This window comes from Nicotiana attenuata, chromosome 7, assembly GCF_001879085.1.
Source record: "Nicotiana attenuata strain UT chromosome 7, NIATTr2, whole genome shotgun sequence".
NCBI lineage: Eukaryota > Viridiplantae > Streptophyta > Magnoliopsida > Solanales > Solanaceae > Nicotiana > Nicotiana attenuata.
This window is the reverse complement of record NC_031995.1, coordinates 46615405-46628052: the sequence shown is the minus strand read 5'-3', so window position 1 is coordinate 46628052 and position 12648 is coordinate 46615405.

Below are 12648 nucleotides of genomic sequence, written 5' to 3'. Positions count from 1 at the left end.
AGAAGGACCACCAACTCCCGGAAACTTCGTGGTATGCCAGCTCACTGACAAACCTCCTTCACCACACTTCAGGGTTTCTAGTTCTTTTCACACCTCCGGTTTGAGGCACACCCCCTCCTTCTTCATCCGGTACCTCATCATCGTCGGGATCCTCTCCAGGTGACGAAGCTGTAGGTGAGGTAGATGATGCACTATCACTGCTCTCTGCTGAGCCCTCAAACGACTCAAGAGACACATGAACTGAAGCACGAGTGGTAGGAGAGTCTGGAGGTGTAGGTTCATCTCTCAAGTAGAATCTTCCCGGGAAGTCAGCAACATGAGTAGGCACGGAATCAGACTCCGATGCTTCCTGGGAGGGCACATACTCACTTCCCGTGGATTGGGAAGCAACTCTATCTGCAGCTTTGATATTCTTCCTCAGTTCCCTAATGGACTTCCGAACTGCTGGGGTCAGTTTGATCTGTCCTCGTCCCCTACCCCGGGAGGACTCCCCTATTCCTTTTTGTTTGTCACCACCTCCTCAGGATTTAACCATTTTCTGCAAGTAACATCAGTTAAACATTGTTAGTATCAATACCAGAAGAATCAGTGCAGAAAATCATTTAAAATAGCTGATCGTGGACCGCAAAAAATACACCGCAGCTGCGGTGATGTGGGATTCAGACTACCCACTTCTCTGATTCAGGAGCACCGCGGGCTGCAGAAAAAGGAGCGCGGCCGCGGTAAGGCACCGCGCACCGCGAAAAATCAACCGCGGCCGAGGACACTCAAAATGACCTCTCTAAAGTTCATCATCGCGGACCGCGGAAAATCCATCACGGCCGCAGAGAGGCACCGCGGACCGCGAAAAAAACAACCGCGGTCGCGGTAGTCAAATTAAAGCACATGCGACCTAGGGTTTCTAGTTTTCATGCATTTTAGCATTCACATCAAAATTATCAATCCCCCTAGGTGCTTAATTACCATTTCTAACTAATTTAAACCTAATCTAATTAACAATACGAACTCCTAAGTCTAAATTAAAAGAAAAAGAAGTAAAAACTAGCAATTTAAAAGAAAATAAGAACAAATTAAAGACTAAGGTTTGATTGGAATTACCAGATGTGAAGTAAGAGACAAGTAAAGATCAGTTCTTGTGTTTGTGCAAATTAGGGCGTGATGAACAGTGTTCTATAGTGTTTGAGAGTGCAAGGAGCGAAAAGTGTAAAGGGAGGTTTGAGGGTCTATTTATAGAAAAACCCCTGGGACCCACACAACTTACCTACCGCGGCCGCGGGAAATCAACCGCGGACCGCGGTTGTGAAGCTCAGAAGGGCTATTGTTTGGAGACCACCGCTGACCGCAAAAAATGCCCCGCGACAGCGGTAAGCCACCGCTGACCGCGAAAAATGCACCGCGGCCGCGGTTGAAACTTTAGAGAACCTCCATTTTGGACCTTTTAGCACCGCTGACCGCGGTCAATTTCCGCCTCTTATGTAAGCCCATCGCGACCGCGAAAAATGCACCGCAGCAGCGGTCCAAACTTCAAAGAGTGCTAAATTCTTCCAACTTAGTCCTGCACTGCATCAAAACATCCCTACACACATCTCACAACCAGTTAGTCCAAAAAACAAATCCTACACTAAGAAGAAATTCAAAAAGAAAGAAGTAAAACACATGGGTTGCCTCCCAAGAAGTGCCTGATTTAATGTCGCGGCATGACGCAGGTTACCATCAATCACTTGAGATGGATCGTTTCCACCACGTGGGTGTCATCAAACTTGCCAAGATAGTGCTTGACTCTGTACCCATTAACTCTGAAGATCTCACCATTTTTGTTTTCCAAATCAAGAGCACCAAACGGAGTCACAAGCACCACCTTAAAAGGTCCACTCCATTTTGACTTAAGCTTTCCCGGAAACAGACGTAACCGGGAATTGAACAAGAGAACCAAATCACCCACTTTGAACTCCTTGCCACGAGCATACTTGTCATGAAGGTACTTCATCTTGTCCTTATACAAGGAGGCACTGAAGTAAGCATGAAACCGGAACTCATCAAGCTCATTGAGTTTCTCTACACGGAGATTTGCTGCAACATCCCATTCAAGATTTAGCTTCCTCAAAGCCCACATGGCCTTGTGTTCCAACTCAATCGGTAGATGGAAAGCTTTCCCAAACACCAACCAGTACGAAGACATACCAATCGGAGTCTTGTAAGCAGTCCTGTAAGCCCACAACGCATCATCCAGTTTCTTTGACCAGTCGGTCCTATTTGCATTCACCGTCTTGGACAATATGCTTTTGATCTCCCTGTTGGAGACTTCAACTTGCCCACTAGCTTGAGGATGGTAAGGGGTAAAAACCTTGTGATTGACACCATACTTTGCAAGCAAAGTGTCAAATGCCTTATTGCAAAAATGAGAACCCCCATCACTGATGATAGCTCTAGGAGTGCCAAACCGAGTAAAGATATTCTTCTTGAGAAAAGCCACCACACTCCGGGCCTCGTTGTTGGGTAAAGCCACGGCCTCGACCCACTTTGAAACGTAATAAATGGCCACCAAAATGTATGTGTTGCCACAAGAACTCACAAAGGGTCCCATGAAATCAAATGCCCCAAACATCAAATATGTCAACCTCAAGAATAGTGTTGAGAGGCATCTCATCCTTCTTTGAAATTCCACCTGCTCTCTGACACTCATCACATCTCTTCACCAGCTCACCCGCATCCTTGTAGGCCAATAAAAACCACAACTAAGCACCTTTGAAGCTGTCCTTGCCCCACCATGATGACCACCGTAGGGAGAGGAATGACAAGCCTCCAAAATACTCATTTGCTCCTCTTCCGGAACACATCTCCGGATCACCCCATCATTACAGATTTTGAACAAGTAAGGCTCATCCCAATAGTAGTCCAAATTGTCCCGTTTAAGCTTCTTCCTTTGGTTAGAAGAGAGCTCACACGGGATAATACCTGTCACAAGAAAGTTGGCAACATCCGCAAACCAAGGCATGCCATTCACAGATACGGAGAGGAGTTGCTCATCAGGGAAAGAATCATTAATTTCTAGGCCATCAAGGGGCCTCCCTTCTTCCTCCAAGCCGGACACGTGGTCCGCCACTTGGTTTTCACACCCTTTTCGATCCACAATCTCAAGGTCAAACTCTTGAAGCAATAAAACCCATCTCATCAACCTTGCTTTGGAATCCTTCTTTGTCATCAAGTAGCGGAGTGCTGCATGGTCTGTATGAACTATCACCTTGGCCCCCATGAGATAAGGCCTAAATTTCTCCATTGCAAACACAATTTCTAGCAACTTTTTTCCATTACCGTGTAATTCACTAGAGCATCATTCATTGTTTTGCTTGCATAATACACCGGGTGAAACATCTTGTTTATCTTTTGACCTAAGACCGCTCCCACTGCAACATCACTTGCGTCACACATAAGCTCGAAAGGTAAGCTCCAATTGGGTGCAGTTATGATAGGAGTAGTTATCAATTTGTACTTGAGAAGTTCAAAAGCTTTCATGCATTCCTCATTGAACACGAACTTTGCATCCTTTTCCAATAGTTTGCACAACGGATTCACTACCTTAGAAAAGTCTTTGATGAATCTTCGGTAGAAACCCGCATGCCCAAGAAAACTCCTCACCCCCTTGACCGAAGTAGGAGAAGGAAGCCTTGAAATCACTTCGATCTTAGCCTTGTCCACCTCTATTCCTTTCTTTGAGATCTTATGGCCAAGGACAATGCCCTCCTCGACCATGAAGTGGCATTTTTCCCAGTTGAGCACAAGATTTGTCTCTTCACACGGAGCCAACACTTTGTCAAGATTCTTCAAACACTCATCAAAAGAGTTACCCACAACACTGAAATCATCCACGAACACTTCCAAGAAATCCTCTACCATGTCGGTAAATATAGCCATCATGCACCGCTAGAAGGTGGCCGGTGCATTACACAAACCGAAAGGCATCCTGGAAAATGCAAAGGTCCCGTACGGGCATGTGAATGTGGTTTTCTCCTGATCTTCCGGAGCAATCAATATCTGGTTGTAACTGAGTACCCATCCAGAAAACAGTAGAAGGCACGCCCAGCAAGTCTATCTAGCATTTGGTCAAGAAAGGGCAATGGAAAATGATCCTTTCGGGTCACTTTATTTAGCTTGCGGTAGTCCATGCACACCCGCCATCCGGTGACAGTCCTGGTTGGAATCATCTCATTTTTCTCATTGGTAACCATGGTCATACCACCCTTCTTCGGCACACATCGCACCGGAGAAGTCCAAGAACTATCCGAGATGGGGTAAACAACCCCTGCATCAAGCCACTTGATCACCTCCTTTTTGACAACCTCTTGCATAGCCTCGTTCAACCTCCTTTGATGTTCCAAGGAGGGCTTGGCATCATCTTCAAGTATAATCTTGTGCATGCAAAAGGCGGGGCTTATTCCCTGAATATAAGCTAGAGTCCATCCAATTGCCTTCTTTCGTTTTTGGAGCACCGCCAATGTGGCATCTACCTGCATGTTAGTAAGACAAGAGGAAAGAATAACTGGCAAAGTTGAACTAGGGCCTAAGAATTCATACCTGAGGTGTGGAGGCAAAGGCTTCAACTCCAACACGGGAGGTTCCTCGATTGAGGGCTTTGTTGGGGGAGTTTTTCTGTTCTCAAGATCCAGAGAGAGCTTACGGGGCTCATAAGAGTAAGACCCCATACCATGTAAAGCATTGACACACTCCACCCTTCCTTCATCCTCATTGACATCAAGGTTCAACAATACCGCTTCAATAGGGTCCTCCACATTGATCATGGCACTAGTATCATCAACGATCACCTCCGTGACAAGATCCACAAAAGAGCACACTTCCTTGATATTTGGCTGCTTCATTGATTTGCACACATGAAAGACCAGTTTTTCATCACCCACCCGGAAGGTGAGTTCCCCTGCTTCCACATCGACCAATGCCTTCCCAGTTGCAAGGAAAGGTCTTCCCAAAATTATAGGCACCTCATAATCAACCTCGCAGTCAAGAATCACAGCAGGCAAGATAAATTGTCCACCCGGACAAGAACATCGTCAATAATACCAAGCGGTCTCTTCATCGTTCTATCCTCAATTTTGCAATCTCATTGAAGTCGCCCTCGGTTGCTCGATACCCAAAGTCTTGAACACGGAGTAAGGCATCAAATTGATGCTTGCTCCCAAATCACATAGCGCCTTTGTAAAGTTTGCACTCCCAATGGTGCATGGAATGGTGAAAGCGCCGGGATCTTCTAGCTTTGGATCCATCGAGTGCACAATTGAACTAACTTGGTGAGTCATCTTGATGGCCTCACAATCCATGGATCTTTTCTTTGTCACCAAGTCTTTCATGAACTTGGCGTAACCCGGCATTTGTTCGAGAGCCTCCACCAAAGGGACATTGATTGATAAGCTCTTCATCATGTCAATAAATTTCTTAAACTGGTTCTCATTTTTCTGCTTCGCAAGCCTTTGGGGGTAAGGTGGAGGAGGCCTTGGCAAAGGAGCCTTGGCTTTAGGAATAACCGCTTCCGGCATGTCTATTACATGTTCCCTAGACGGGTTCGCGTCATTCTGAGTCTCCACCTCGTTATCTTGGATATCAATCCTCACTTCCTCATTCAAGTTCTCATCATTCACATTCTCAACAACCAAAATCATCCTCTTGCAACTAAACTTCATCACTCAAAATTTCCTTTTGTTTGGAGGCACTCACATCACCACCTCGACCGCTTCTTGTAGTTACCGCCATTGCATGCCCGGTATTGTTCCCACCCTTCGGGTTGACCACCGTATCACTAGGTAGAGCCCCCTAAGGGAGAGTATTCAAGGATTTTGAGATTTGGCCAAGTTGAACCTCCAAGATTCTGATTGAAGTATTGTGGGATGCCAGTTGGGTATCAGAGTCGGCGTTCTTTTTCATCATCTGTTCAAACATCATTTCGATCCTCCCCATTTCATTGTTTGATGAGCTAGAACCTTAGGATGGAAATGGGGGTGGGTTGTTTGGTTGTTGATACATAGGGGGCCTTTGAAAGCCTTGCCCCCGATTTCCTTGATTGCCATTGTTCCAACCACCCTGATTGTTGTTTCCGCCCCAATTGTTGTTGTTGCTACTCCAGTTGCCCTGGTTGTTCTGATTGCCCCAATTCTGATTTTGGTTGTTGTTCCCCCAGTTGCTATTCCCTTGTTGTTGATTCCCCCAATTGATTTGGGATCTCCATTGTTGTTGGTTAGAGGTATTGCCCCTTTGGCCTTGATAATTATTCACGTATTGGACTTCTTCATTCTGCTCATCATACCCATTATCTTGGTTGAATCCACCACTATCTTGGTCATATTGATCCGGACTCCCTTGGCTTTGTTGACCTCTTTGTCTCCTTTTGTTGACCAACATGTTGACACCCTCCATAGCATTTACTTGACGTGGTGCTTGAACCTGCTATAATTGTGCCTTTGCTAACTGGTTGATTGTTGTTGTTTGCTCCGCTATTGCCTGACCATGGTCGTGAAGCTCTTTATGCAAGTGAATGACCGTGGGATCACCCTGTGGCACATTAGCTCGGCTTTGCCAAGCTGAGGACGTGTCCGCCATCTCATCCAATATCTCACAAGCTGATCATACGGTGTGTTCATGAAATTGCCCCCGACGAGTTGGTTCACTATGCACTGATTTGTTGTGTTAATGCCACGGTAGAATGTTTATTGTATCATTGCCTCTGTCATATTATTGTTTGGACATTCCTTTACCATAGTCCGGTATCTCTCCCATATATCATGAAGTGGTTCGTTGGGCTCTTGTTTGAACGCCAAGATCTCATCCCTCAAAGTCGCCATGTGGCCAGGCGAAAAAAACTTTGCTATGAATTTATCCTCCAACTCATCCCATGTATGGATGGTGTGGTTGGGAAGTCTCTCCAGCCAATCCAATGCTTTCCCTCGAAGTGAGAATCGAAGTGAGAAAGGGAATAATCTCAACCGCAAGGCATCCTCTGACATATTCGTTTGCTTGCTCCCCCAACAGGTATCAACGAAGCCTTTAAGGTGCTTGTACGCATTCTGATGGGGAGCACCCGTGAAATATCCTCGCTACTCCAACAAAGTCAACATCACGTTGGTAATTTGAAAATTGCCCGCCCGGATCCGGGGTGGGACAATTGGATTGGCGTAGCCCTGGTTAGGAAGCACCCAAGGTACGACTCTTGGAGGAGGCGGGGGAGGGTCTGGAATATTGTCATTGGCCCGTCGGCCTCTCGTTTGTCCTTTAGGTACTAGAGGTACCTCCCCCTCTCCATTATCATCAACCTCCTCCCCCGGTGGAATATCTCCAAGAGGAGCGTTGTTTGCCATTTTTGTACCTGTATTGATGATTCACCCAAATCAGTAAACTAGAAGGAAATAAAAACAAAAAACACAAAACTAGATAGATAGATAGCCAAAACCGTTTAGCTCCCCGGCAACGGCACCAAAAAAAGTGATCGGGTCCAACCCTACACCACTACAGAGTGGCAAGAGCGGTCGATGCAGCTTTTACCCGAGAAGGTCAGGATCGGATCCATAGGGAGCTAGAATAAGTTTGGAATTGGGTCCCTATCTACACTAGCAATGTGCGATGTAATTGTTTACACTTCTAAACATGCTTTGATAGTTCACTATTTTAAATTAACACTAATGATGCAGGAAATTTGACTAAGTATGATATCTTTTTGTAGGGTTTTCTTAATTGATGGAAAGGCACTAGGGAAGCGACTTCCCCCTAGGTGAATATTTAATGGGTTCTAATACCTAAGGCAAAATTGTTATGTTTGGGTTCGTGATATAGCCAATGCACGAAACTACTCACTCTATACCTCTCGGTAGTTTGAGTGACTTTGCCCTAATTGACTTTTTCAAGACCAATTGAGTGTCAAATTTGTGCAAGCAATGTAGGCTCAAGTCGGGTATTACTATCTCTAGGTTTAACCCTTTAATTGGGGCTATCAATCTCTTGAATACGCCCCAATTCCTTGTTGGCCTGATTTTCCTAGACTCAAGCTCTCTTTCTCAAGAAGGGCCCAAGTCAAAAAGGCACAATTAGTGTTTGCAACCACTAATTCAACATGAAAAACAAAAATCAAGCCAAATACCAATCACCCGTAAACAGTTAAGCCCTAAAATAAGAGACCATCAAATACCCACATTAGGGTTGAGCCACAACCCTAGCTGATGGGTCTAGCTACTCATAATTAAAGAAGAAATCATAGATTTAGGTGTAGATTGATCCATAAAATGTAATTACAAGATAAAGTACTGAGATTAATTGCTAAACTAGCTATGAAATTATTCAAAAAGGTAAAAATACGACGTTCACGTGCTCAGCTACAGTAAGATGCCCTAAAAATATGAAAAAGTAGTATTTATTCACAGCCAAATTTTCTGGACAAAAATGCCCCTGACGGAGGTATCGCTGATAACGGAAAATGGACCGCTGCAGCGGTGAGGCTACCGCGGCCGCGGTAAATCGACCGCGGACCGCGGTCTTCAGCTTTTGCTCAGAATCCAGGCTCTCTGAATCTCTCTCCGCGGACCGCGGTAAAAGGACCGCTGTCGCGGTAAGGGTACTGCGGTCGCATAAAATCACCGCGGACTGCAGTAACTTGCAATGCCTAAAATTGTATCTCTCTGAACCTTGCCACCGCGGACCGCGATAAAAGGACCGCGGTCGCGGTGGATTTATCGCTGTAGCGGTGCTTTGAGTTAGCTTTGCACTTGTGCAGGTTTAACTCCTTTTTGAGCTAGTTTTGACTTCCTTGTCACTTTTTGACCAAACACTGCAAACAAGGACAACATGTAAGCTTTCGGGATTACTTGTATACACTTTTAATCCAAAACTCAAGCAAAAATGAGCATAAAATAGACTAGAATCCCTAGTTATCATGTGCCCATACATGCAACCGAGCCCTCGTCAGATGCCTCATCCGGGCAGGATATTACTGGCCCACTATGAAAAGGAGGCCGCAGATTATGTCAAGAAATGTGAACTATGCCAAAAGTACGCACCTGTGATACACCAAGCGGGCGAACTCCTGCACTCCGTCACATCACCATGGCCATTCATTAAATGGAGAATGGATATCGTCGGACCCCTCCCAGCAGGGCGAGGTAAGACACGTTTCCTTTTAGTTTTAACTGACTATTTTTCCAAATGGGAGGAAGCAGGCGCATGCGCCCAAATACGCGAGCAGGAAGTCATCACATTCATATGGAGAAACATCATATGCCGCTTCGACATCCTCAAAGAAATCAGCTGCGACAACGGACCTCAGTTCATTGGAAAAAAGACGACAGAGTTCTTCGAAAAATGGCGCATCAAACGAATACTCTCCACGCCATACCATCCCGCTGGCAACGGTCAGGCAGAATCCTCCAACAAAACAATATTGAATATACTAAAGAAAAAGCTTGAAGACGCCAAAGGGCTATGGCTGGAACTGCTACCAGATGTATTATGGGCCTATCGTACCACGCCAAAAACCAGCACGGGTGAAATGCCATATTCATTAGTCTACGGGACTGACGCCATATTCGGGGAACCTAGACTGAGATACTCCAATGAGAGTGGACCAAACAACGACGAGAACAGAATACAAGACCTGGACGAAGTGGAAGAGCGGAGGGATATGGCTCATGTAAGGATGGTAGCCCAAAAACAACAAGCGAAAAGATACTACAACAAGAAAGCTAAAATACGACCACTCAGAGTCGGGGACTACGTCCTCAAGGCTAAAACACAAGCAACCAAAGACCCAAATGAAGGAAAAATGGGAACCAACTGGGACGGGCCATATAAAATCACAGCAGCAGCAAACAAAGGGGCATTCCAACTAGAAACAATGGAAAGAAAACTACTACAAAACAAATGGAATGTCGCCCACCTCAAATACTTCCACTTCTGAAAAACGACGCCACCCGAGTCGTACTCTTTTTCCCTCACCCGGGTTTTGTCCCAATTGGATTTTCTCGGGGAGGTTTTTAACGAGGCGACGAGGGGGACGTCCCAAAGTTCAGAGTATAATTCATTGCCCCGCCTGCCGATGGTATCTCCAGGCCTCGACCTTTTGCGCCAACTGATTCTCCTTTTGCTTGAGCCCGTCACGGAACAGCTGAAAGTCACTGTCCTGAGTAAAGAGATCGGCCAACGCACGATGTTTGGTGCGGTACTCCTTATATTTGGAGGTCATCTTCCCAAAAATGGCCGTCCTCCACCTATCCCTACATTCGCGCTCGATCTTCATAAGGAGGGTCTTGTATGCAAAGCAAATTCAAAACAAAGAGTGAGTTGAGGATACAAAACAAATCCAAAAACGAAGAGAAAGGAGAAAAGCATTTACCTGCAAAGCCATGCCGGAGACGCTCCGTGATAGTTCTACGTCACTCATTGCCTTAAGTACCGCGCTCTCGGAAGCAGCGCATAAAGGGGCAAGCACCGATGCTGCCTGCTCGCAATTCGCCAGCAAGTCATACTCCACAGGGATGACTATTTGTCGATCAGGACCTTCCGTCCTCACTTCGATGCGAGTATGTCGCTCTAAGTAAATGCGCACCTCTTCCGGGTCGACATCTTAACCTGAACCGTCGTCTTCTACATGCTTAACTCCGCCTCCTCCGACGGCGAACGATGCGCCACCCTCGGCGGACCGTACAGATCCCCGCCTTGATACATCCCTTCGGCCCTGGGGGACCTCCCTGTCCGAATGGCGTCCGCCATAAAAACGACATCTGTGCCCGAACCAGGTAAAGACGCCACCACCGAAGCATCAGTTCTGTTCTTTCCAGTATCGGTGGCGACGGCCTTTCTGAGCTCTACCTTCCTCCTTTTCCTCGACGATGATTCATCCCCGTTGGAGGGCTCATCCAGGAGGTGGTAGACCGGCCGAGAAGAGATCTCATCCCGTATAATAACGTCACGGGAGGAGTCTCTAGCCGGTACAGATTGAACACGATCTCCTCGGACGGACTCAGCTATGGCAAATTGCATCCCTGCTGATGCGATGGCTTGGCGGAATGCCAGAACTGGGGCCTTCTTCCTGGAAGCCCTACGACTTATCATCACGAAGAGGTCATATCAATAAACGACAACAAACACCCAAAGATCAAAACAAAGGGAACACTTACCGGATGAAACTCTCGGCCCGAAACGTTTGAGAAAGGCGGGACAATCTCGAGTCCCCTTCGCATAAGGCAGTACGCGAGCTACCCAGTTCTCGATATCAACGACAGGAAGAGGGGTACGTCTCGCAGCTATACAGAAAAGTCATAAATAAGTACAAATTAGAGGGAACGAAGATAAACAACGAATATCAACACCTACGGTTGTGATTCCACTATTCTGGAAATCCAGTAGGGTCCGACACCAGATGCTCGGTTCTAATGAAGAAATATTTGTGCCAAAATTTGCGGCTCGCCCGGTCGTCCGTCCCGACCACCAACCCCCTGGTCCCATGATGCTGCAAGTGTACCATGGTGCCCCTGTGGAAACTCGGGGAGAATAAATGTAAAAGGTGATGAAGGTTAACTTCACACCCCGCCATCTCCGTATACTTTGTCAGTACTAGGAAAATCTTATATGTATACGAAGATTGCTATGCCGGGCAGACCTCATAGAACCGACAGAGTTCCTCCGCCAGCAGAAGAAGAGGGAGGGTGTGGCCGATCACAAAGGGATATAAGTAAAAAGAACAATATCCCGGTCTATGGACCTCCACGAGGTCCCTCCCAGCTAGAGCCATCTCAACGTAGGGAGGAATGTTGTACTTAGACCGGAGGTCATTTATATGAGCCTGCTCGGTTTCAGAAACCACAGGAACAGGGGAAGAGGTAGGTTCTTTGTGAAAATCATTCCGGGACATAGGGTTCCTTGGGAGTATCTCCTCTACGGTGGGAAAGCTGTCCCCCTCCTCAACTGCCGTATCTTCACCACCGGAAGGAGGTGCTGTAGATAACGGGGTAGCATCAGAAATTTCCTCGTGGGTCGATGCGTTCTGGGCATCTTGATAATAAAGGTTATGTTGGTGAAACGTAAAACGAAGAATGGTGATTGAACGGAGAAGATGAGAAGAAAAATCACGAAAACAGAGCTAAAAACACAAGAATAGATGACCAAAGGAGGCAATGGATACACGAGAGAGGAAATGGCTAAAAGTTCATGAAAAAACAAAACCTTCACCTATTTATAGGGTTGGGTGGCGCTAGAATCAAAGCGGAAGGCTGCCAATGGCACTAAAACCAAAGCGACAAGCAATCAGTCTTTGTATCGGGAAGACGCGTAAGATGATGCACGTGGGAGTGACGTCATTTCCCGATAAGCTACACCAACCAGGATACCGTGGAACGCACCGCTCTTTCTTTCCTGGTCTAACCGGCGTAATTCAACAGCCAAATTTCTCCGCGGGTATAGGCAATGTCCGCTTATCAAAGACGTACAGGGCCACGACCTTAACAAGCGGATGGACTAACTGTATAGGTCCAAATTTGGCAACCACGACAGTTACCGAGTAGGACGACGACCAAGAGCGGTCAGTCGAGACGAGATGTCAACGATAGTTTAAACTTAGTAGGAGGCAGTAAGAATATGCTTTTCGAATATTCTTTATATTGTACT